The sequence below is a fragment of the Macrobrachium nipponense genome, chromosome 40 (assembly GCF_015104395.2).
Source record: "Macrobrachium nipponense isolate FS-2020 chromosome 40, ASM1510439v2, whole genome shotgun sequence".
NCBI classification, from domain to species: domain Eukaryota; kingdom Metazoa; phylum Arthropoda; class Malacostraca; order Decapoda; family Palaemonidae; genus Macrobrachium; species Macrobrachium nipponense.
The window spans coordinates 8708863-8716362 of record NC_061101.1 but is presented as its reverse complement, the minus strand read 5'-3'; the positions used below and the strand labels follow the sequence as shown (position 1 = coordinate 8716362).

General features: G+C 29.7%; 2 long non-coding RNA genes across 2 annotated transcripts in view; both read left to right on the top strand.

The window, feature by feature from the left end:
* Positions 1-7, top strand: part of LOC135212287 (uncharacterized) — a 689-nt gene extending 682 nt beyond the window's left edge. The window contains exon 3 of the long non-coding RNA XR_010313844.1: positions 1-7. This exon is cut by the window's left edge and continues 145 nt beyond it. This is a non-coding gene — a long non-coding RNA (uncharacterized LOC135212287).
* A 5565-nt stretch (positions 8-5572) lies between these two features.
* The window catches only part of LOC135212288 (uncharacterized), a 53399-nt gene continuing 51471 nt past the window's right edge, over positions 5573-7500 (top strand). The window contains exons 1-3 of the long non-coding RNA XR_010313846.1: positions 5573-5652; positions 6027-6053; positions 6355-6387. This is a non-coding gene — a long non-coding RNA (uncharacterized LOC135212288). The remainder of the gene's footprint in view (positions 5653-6026; positions 6054-6354; positions 6388-7500) is intronic.

Sequence of the window (7500 nt, the reverse complement as noted above, 5' to 3'; positions counted from 1 at the left end):
AACATATGAAAATAAAAGCAAAAAATTATTATAATTATTATTATCCTTTTTCTGTGAGTAGTGTATATTCCAGGGAGGAAATATTACGGTAGTATTTAAGCGCAACTGGAGAGCAACTGGAAATGTAAGATTGATTCCAGAAAATAATGTGACAACACGAACTGCTTTCTATTATAAACTGAAAATGAAGAGAAACTTTGTCCCATGAAACGAAGATTTAAGTTGAAATACAATATGATAAGCTTTCAAGAATTAGCACCTGCACTTTTGTCTTCTAATTTGCAATTAAAAACTCAAAATAAGGTAAAAATGATAGTTTTCTGATCATTTTCCTCTCTGTGGAAACATTATGGATTAGGGAGAAGGAAATGCCGTCGATGTTACGTAAAGAAACTTAGGATTTCCAAAAGAGTTCTCTAAAATACAGTCACGTGCAATATATCGATAACGTTTTGAAGTGATTTCAGTTACAGTAGCATCAGGAACGTTATTTGAAAACAGAACAAATTCAGTAGTAGATACAAATTATATGAGGCAATAATCTTTTTATGAGGCCTTACTTGCAATTGTAAAATGCATGAGGTATTGGATTCGAACTGTTCAAACGGCGAAATGGGCTTAGATATATATAAAAAGTACAAACGAAGGGGATTTGCGAAATAAGTAAAAACTTTCGTTTTGACGATCCACATGAGAATGTGCGTCCGAATAAAGGTTGGGAATAAGAGAGACACGATGATTAAAAAGGAGGATGTGGTATGTAGCATTTGAATGCCGGCTGTATTGAAAATAAGGAACACATGAAAACACACACACACACACACACACACACACACACACACACACACACACACCACACACACACACACTATATATATATATATATATATATATTATATATATATATATATATATAATATATATTAATATATATATATATACATAACTGGATCACCAAAATATGGAACGTGATGTAGATATAAATAGAGAGAAAATTACGAAGGAAAGTGAAATAATGGAGTGCCGCTGCGATGCCTTACAATATCTAGTTCTTTACATAGCAGACTGATATAAATATGAAAGTAATTTTATAAAGAAATGTCGTATAAAAGACTGATAGGGATTATAAAGGGAAATACGTATAACTGGAATCTAACACAGCTGAAGAATTAGGAGACCTACCCAAAACGGGGGTACAATTTAAGAGGTTTAAAAAGGATTAAGTCCAGCTACTCGGAAGCAGGGACAAGACAATTGAAAGATTATACAGGGAGGTGACTGACCACCAAATAATTCTATAAAAGTACAGTTTTATAAATCTCAATTTCGTAAACAATAAAAATGTTTGCAAAAGTGAACATTACAAAGAAAAATTACACTTACGGATACATAGAAAATATTCATAATTGAGTCTGTGATTTTATATTCAAGATTATCTTGAACATTTTACTAATTCAAAGGTCCAAATAATACAAAGCTATGGTTAAAATAATAACGGGAAGTAAGTAATATGATGGCAGAATCAGAGATCTTCTGATTTAGCAATCACCGAACAGCCGGTCCAATTTATCCTGTGAGAGTTTTCACTAAAACGAATGAATGTTGCATCGGATGTTTGCCCAGTTTTGATGGAATGATTATACCATTTAATTCTTACTTCTAAATCCTTGCTAGATTGGCCGATATAAAATGAGGGGCAGCCCAAACATGGAATTATATATATTATGTTGTTGCTTTCCCTGTGGCCATTTTTTTTATTAGCATCCTTTTTAATGAGTTATTATAGGAAGAAATAATATTGATATCAAAAGATTTTAACGATGGTTTTATGGTTTCAAAACCGCTAAAATAGGGCAAGCTAAGAATGTTCTTAGAAGTTTCTTTCTCCGTGTTACTTTCACTTTAAAACTTTTTGTGGGATTTATTAACAGCAAATATCTAATATATGTGAAGGATGACACAAATCTGTCCCTATTTTCCTTATGTATTCGATTTCTTTATCCAAATATTGGGGACTGACAATGTGCAATGCTCGTAAAAACATAGAGGAAACAATTGGTTTTTTATATTAGGATGGTGGCCTGAATAAAATTAGACCTGAGTTTTAAGTGTTTGTTGGTTTCCCATAAATACCGAATTTGCATTGAAATGGGTCGCTATGTGTCAAAATATCTAAGAAAGGGAGGCAATTGTCTTTTTCCAATTCTAGAGTAAACTTAATCGATGGTACCTGGTCATTTAATTCAGAGAGTAAATCATTTACACCAATACCAGCAAGCAAAACAGCTAAAATATCGTCAACATTCCTATACCACTTTAAAGGAATATAAATGATATTAGGTAAATAGCGTTTTTCAAAGAATTCCATGTACAATTTTGAGAGGAGTGGTGATAAATGGTTGACCATTGCCACACCAAATATTTGTTGATAAAATTCACATTACATATAAAGTTACAATCACAAATGCACAACATAGTGAGTGAAACAATTTGACTTACAGGTAGAGGTAATTCATGATGGGTTAGTTTGTTACTAAGATACTCTAAGATAGAGTCTATGGGACTTTAATAACGAATCTATCAGTGGGGGAAAAAGTGATTTCGTTTTATTTATCAACTAAATCTAGAAAATTATATATAAGAAAATCGGAGATAGTTCTAAGTAACGATGACAAGATCTTGGTGCTGTATTTCGAAAGTTTATATGATATTGCGAAGCAAAAAGTACTGATAATAGGCCATCATATATGATTAATTTTTCTTTGTGCGTTTTTGACTAATCGTACAGGGTAGCGAAGGATATTTGACTGACAATTTGTATAGAAAGTAGTTCTGTTTTATCTTTAAGGATTTTTTTCCACGGTGCTATTAAAGTTTATTATGACTTGATGAATTTTATTTTTTTAGTTAGTTTTTTGTAAGTTGTATAATCATCCAGTAGGACTTGCATGGGTGATATGTAGTCAGCTTTATCTAAAATTACGATACTATTTGAGTTAGCTTATGTGTTGTGGATTGTATAGTCTATTTTAAAATCGGACAACCTTTTCTTATAGCGAGCAGGAAAGTTGCTTTCATGACTAACATTGGCATCTCCATAAACAATGCCTTTAATTATATCAACGTGAGTTTAAGGAAGATCACATTATTTTTGTTAAGAAATTCACAATTCCGTGAAAACAAATTGTTTAAAAAATATCCACAATTATATATAAAAATATATTTGTATGTAAAAATAAAAAACAAAGACTTTCGAACACTTGAACGGTGTTCCTCACTGATGAAGTCTTTGTTCGAAAGTCTTTGTTTTTATTTTTACATACAAAATATATTTTTATATATAATTGTGGATATTTTTTAAACGATCACATTATTGTTCGAATTTACTTAGGGACGATGCAATAGCTAAACAGAGTCTATTTGATATAAAGAGAGACAATATTTTCACTTATTGTTTAATTTGATAATTTTACAACTTAATCATGACGTGCACTATTGGTCCAATCACTGTTATCAATAAGAATTTTTAGTTTCCATCCAGTTTCTTTGTTTGGGCATCTGAATGAGATCATGGTTTTTTCTAATTCCTTTAATTTTTCATTCTCTCTGTGCTTGCTGGCTGCTATATATATGCAAGCCCTACTGGATGATGATACGATATACGCGAGCTGAAATCTCGTAAAAGACCAAGCAAGCATGGGCACTTCTTTTTCCCCACGAAAGCATAACACTAGACGATATTTTCTGTGTTAAAACACTGAGCGAATACCTCACAATCAATAAGTTACCTTATCCACCGGTTGACCTTTGAACTTCAAATGAACACCTGCTTTCCTGATCATCAGTGAGTCCACTAGGAGGGAACACTAGTTCTCATTAAGAAACAGGTGACCCTGTCTTTTTTCTTATCAACGAGAAGAGAATAAGACGTCATTACAGATTTTATCAGGTATAAAGAGAGCATCTATTAAATTCCTGTCGAAAATTGTTGAATAAAATAATATCTAATGTGCGAATGCGTATTATTCTATCCTTTTCATAAAAATATAAAGTTCCCTGAATGCTTGCATATATATGTATTGTTTTGATTATGTTTATCATTAGTTACTTTAGCACTTATTTCTTGAATACTCCCATATTTATTTGTCATGCTTGTGAATTCACAATTGCCTTAAATCACCTTTGTCATCAATGTTCAATAACAGCTTTCAGTGTTTGCCAAAGCGAGTAATTCAAAGTTCTCGAATAACTTGTTATGTGAATTCAGACCCTCTCTCTTTGTCCAACAGCAGAAAGAAACGTATAAATGCTTTTGCCGTTAAATGCTCTCATTTTTGACTGGCAATGGCGAACTGGCGAAGCGTCTGGAAGCCCAAAAATGATTAATGACAGGGCGGTTCTTTTGATCCGGCTGGTAAATCATTATCTCTGGCCTTGGGTACCCTGTTATTAACCGCACTCGGTGAGTTACAGGATTTTCTGGGGAATAAGTCGAACTTTGCTCAGCGATCCGAATATGTTGGTGACTTCGATTTTGTGAATATCGTCCGATAGACAGATTTTCTATAATGATATTTTCATTAGTTTTATTTCACTCATAATCGTAAAGGCAAAATCGTGAAATATATATATATATATATAGTATATATATATATATATATATATATATATATATATTATATATATATTTATATATATTATATATATATATATATTATTATATATAATATGATATATATATATATATATATATATATATGTATATATATATACTCATACATACATATATATTATATACTATTATATATATATATATATATAATGTATTTATATACATATATATATATTCTATATATATATTATATAAATACATGTATAATATATATATATATATATATATATATATAATTAGTATATATAATATCCTATAAATCTATTAATATATATATATGTCAAAAACCTGAAAACAGATTCAAAGGAATGAAAGAGCATACCAAAACAACGGTTGCAAACAATTTGCCATAAAAAACAATATAGAAGTGTAAAATAAAGGAACGAAATGGCATAAAATAAACACAAAATAAAGATAATAATGAACGTGAACCATGATTCTGAACCTCTTTTCAACACCCAACAATCAAAATACCATTGGTATAGTCTCTCTATCTTACAATGAAAGGGTAGTAAAAGAATTGTTAGCGATTTCACAAAATCTGATATTGCTTAAATCCTCGGCATTAAGACCTATAATTTGTTCTGACATAATCAAACCATAAATATGATGTAGGCAGAAGTTAACACTTCGCCAGGTTGGTGGTATAAAAAGACTCAGTTAGTAGGCAGCTACGAAGTTAAGCTTCTAGTATTGTTCACTGAGGTGAGCAAAGAATCGTTACCCATTTAACTTACTTTTAGTATTTTTAATTGAAAACTAAGAATTTGCGGTTTTTACGGCAATTATATTCTGCTGAGAAAACGTCAAAAGTTCCTTTTTGTATTCTGTAATGAGTGCAAAATTTCAACATTAATATAAGCTATTGTTTTGCGAGTTATAATTGACATTATGTTTTACAGAAATAATTGTGAAGACGCCTTCTTATCACCATGAAGTCTATTTTCTTTGCTTTGGTCATCTTTGCTGTGGCTATGCAGGTAAATGGAGACTTCTTACGCTAAGTTTTATTGGAGATATTTGGTTATTCGACCAAAAATAAATCTGTTTGGAAAATTCTGCGGATCTAGGTTACTTATACACACACACACACATGCGCACACACACAAACATGCGCGCGCGCACACACACACACACACACACATATATATATATATATATATATATGATATATATATATATATATATATATATGTATATATATATATATATATATATATATATATATATATATATATATATATATATATATATATATATTCGTTTATTCAGAAACTAAACTTTACACACGAACATAATTAATTTTTTAATTTTTACTTTTCTGATAACTCTTTTTATATCCCATTTCTAACAGGTATTTTCGGATAACTTATCCATCAAGGTAAGCAAAGAAACATTTCTTTTATTTTACACATTAAAGATTTTGCAATATTTATCGTAAGACTTCATTTATGTTCCATGAACTCATGAATTTACAATTTTGTGATCTAAATACTTCATATCATTGCAAGAGTTACATACATTTCTTCTTAAATCTATGATTTGAATTCTCTTTGAATAGAGAATATTGTTTGATTGAGAAAGGGAAATTAAATTAATATCGTAATTATGCATTTTTGATTATTTCTCTTTATGATAAGGTTATCTTGCCATTATAAGTAATATTCTAAATAATATTTCAGGCCGATACAGGGAAGGAGAAATTTCTCACTAGCGTAAGTAAACTGCCACTTTTAACTCCAAATTAAGTCTTCGTCATATCTTGTTATTTCTTAAAACATCGATTTTCTTACTTTTGCTGTAATTGCTTAACCATTAATGTTTATTAATGAATAGCGTTACGTCATATTTCATACCATGACAATGAGCATCTCGGGGACATCTATGGAAATATGTCTCAAAATATAATTTGTCCTTTAATTATGTTCTAATGGAAAATCATTGTTTCTTTAACAGCTGTCAACATAACCACCATCGTGTGCAATACTGTCGTAAGTTAAACCTTACATATGTTTTCATACTTATTTAAGTATCACAAAATAAAGCCATTCTCATTTGCACAAGTTTTTTAAAGACTCTAAGTTAGTTTTTTTACTATTTTTTAATGATTTGTGAATATAATACCTTATAACCGTTTTGTTTTTTTACACAGATATTTCGTGAATCTTATATCTTGCTTCACAATTATATTAAAAAGTTTAGTTCCATGAATAAGTTAAGACTTATTTACAGTGAGTTCACTTTTTTCTTTATCTCTTCAGCTATATCTACTATTAGCTTAATATATATAGTATATATATATATATATATATATATATATATATATATATATCATATATATATATATATATATATATAGTATATATATATATATCATATATTTAAGATATATGAGTTTAATTTACCCATATTCACAAACATAGACTGTATTTAACACATTTCTATTATGAATCATATGCATAATTTACCAATAAACTACAAACTTTCTCCCTTTGCAGGTAAAGCCAGTTCAGACTACACTGACCAGTCTGGTAAGAAATTCAACATCTCATAAATAAATTTTCACATGTTATGAATGAAATTATATCCCTTTTTTGGTTTATAAATTTATAATACATACATACACACATATATAAACTCGTTTAATAATCAAACTATTTTTTTTTTCTCGCAGGTATCCAAGTGCCCAGTGTAAGCTCCTACTTATGAATGGAGGAGTAAGATCTGCTAGTCGACCAGCTGACATTTAATTGTAATTCAGTACTTTGGCTTTGATTCCTTTTTCTTCTTACTACAATAAAATGGATTAAATTTTATTATTATATTCT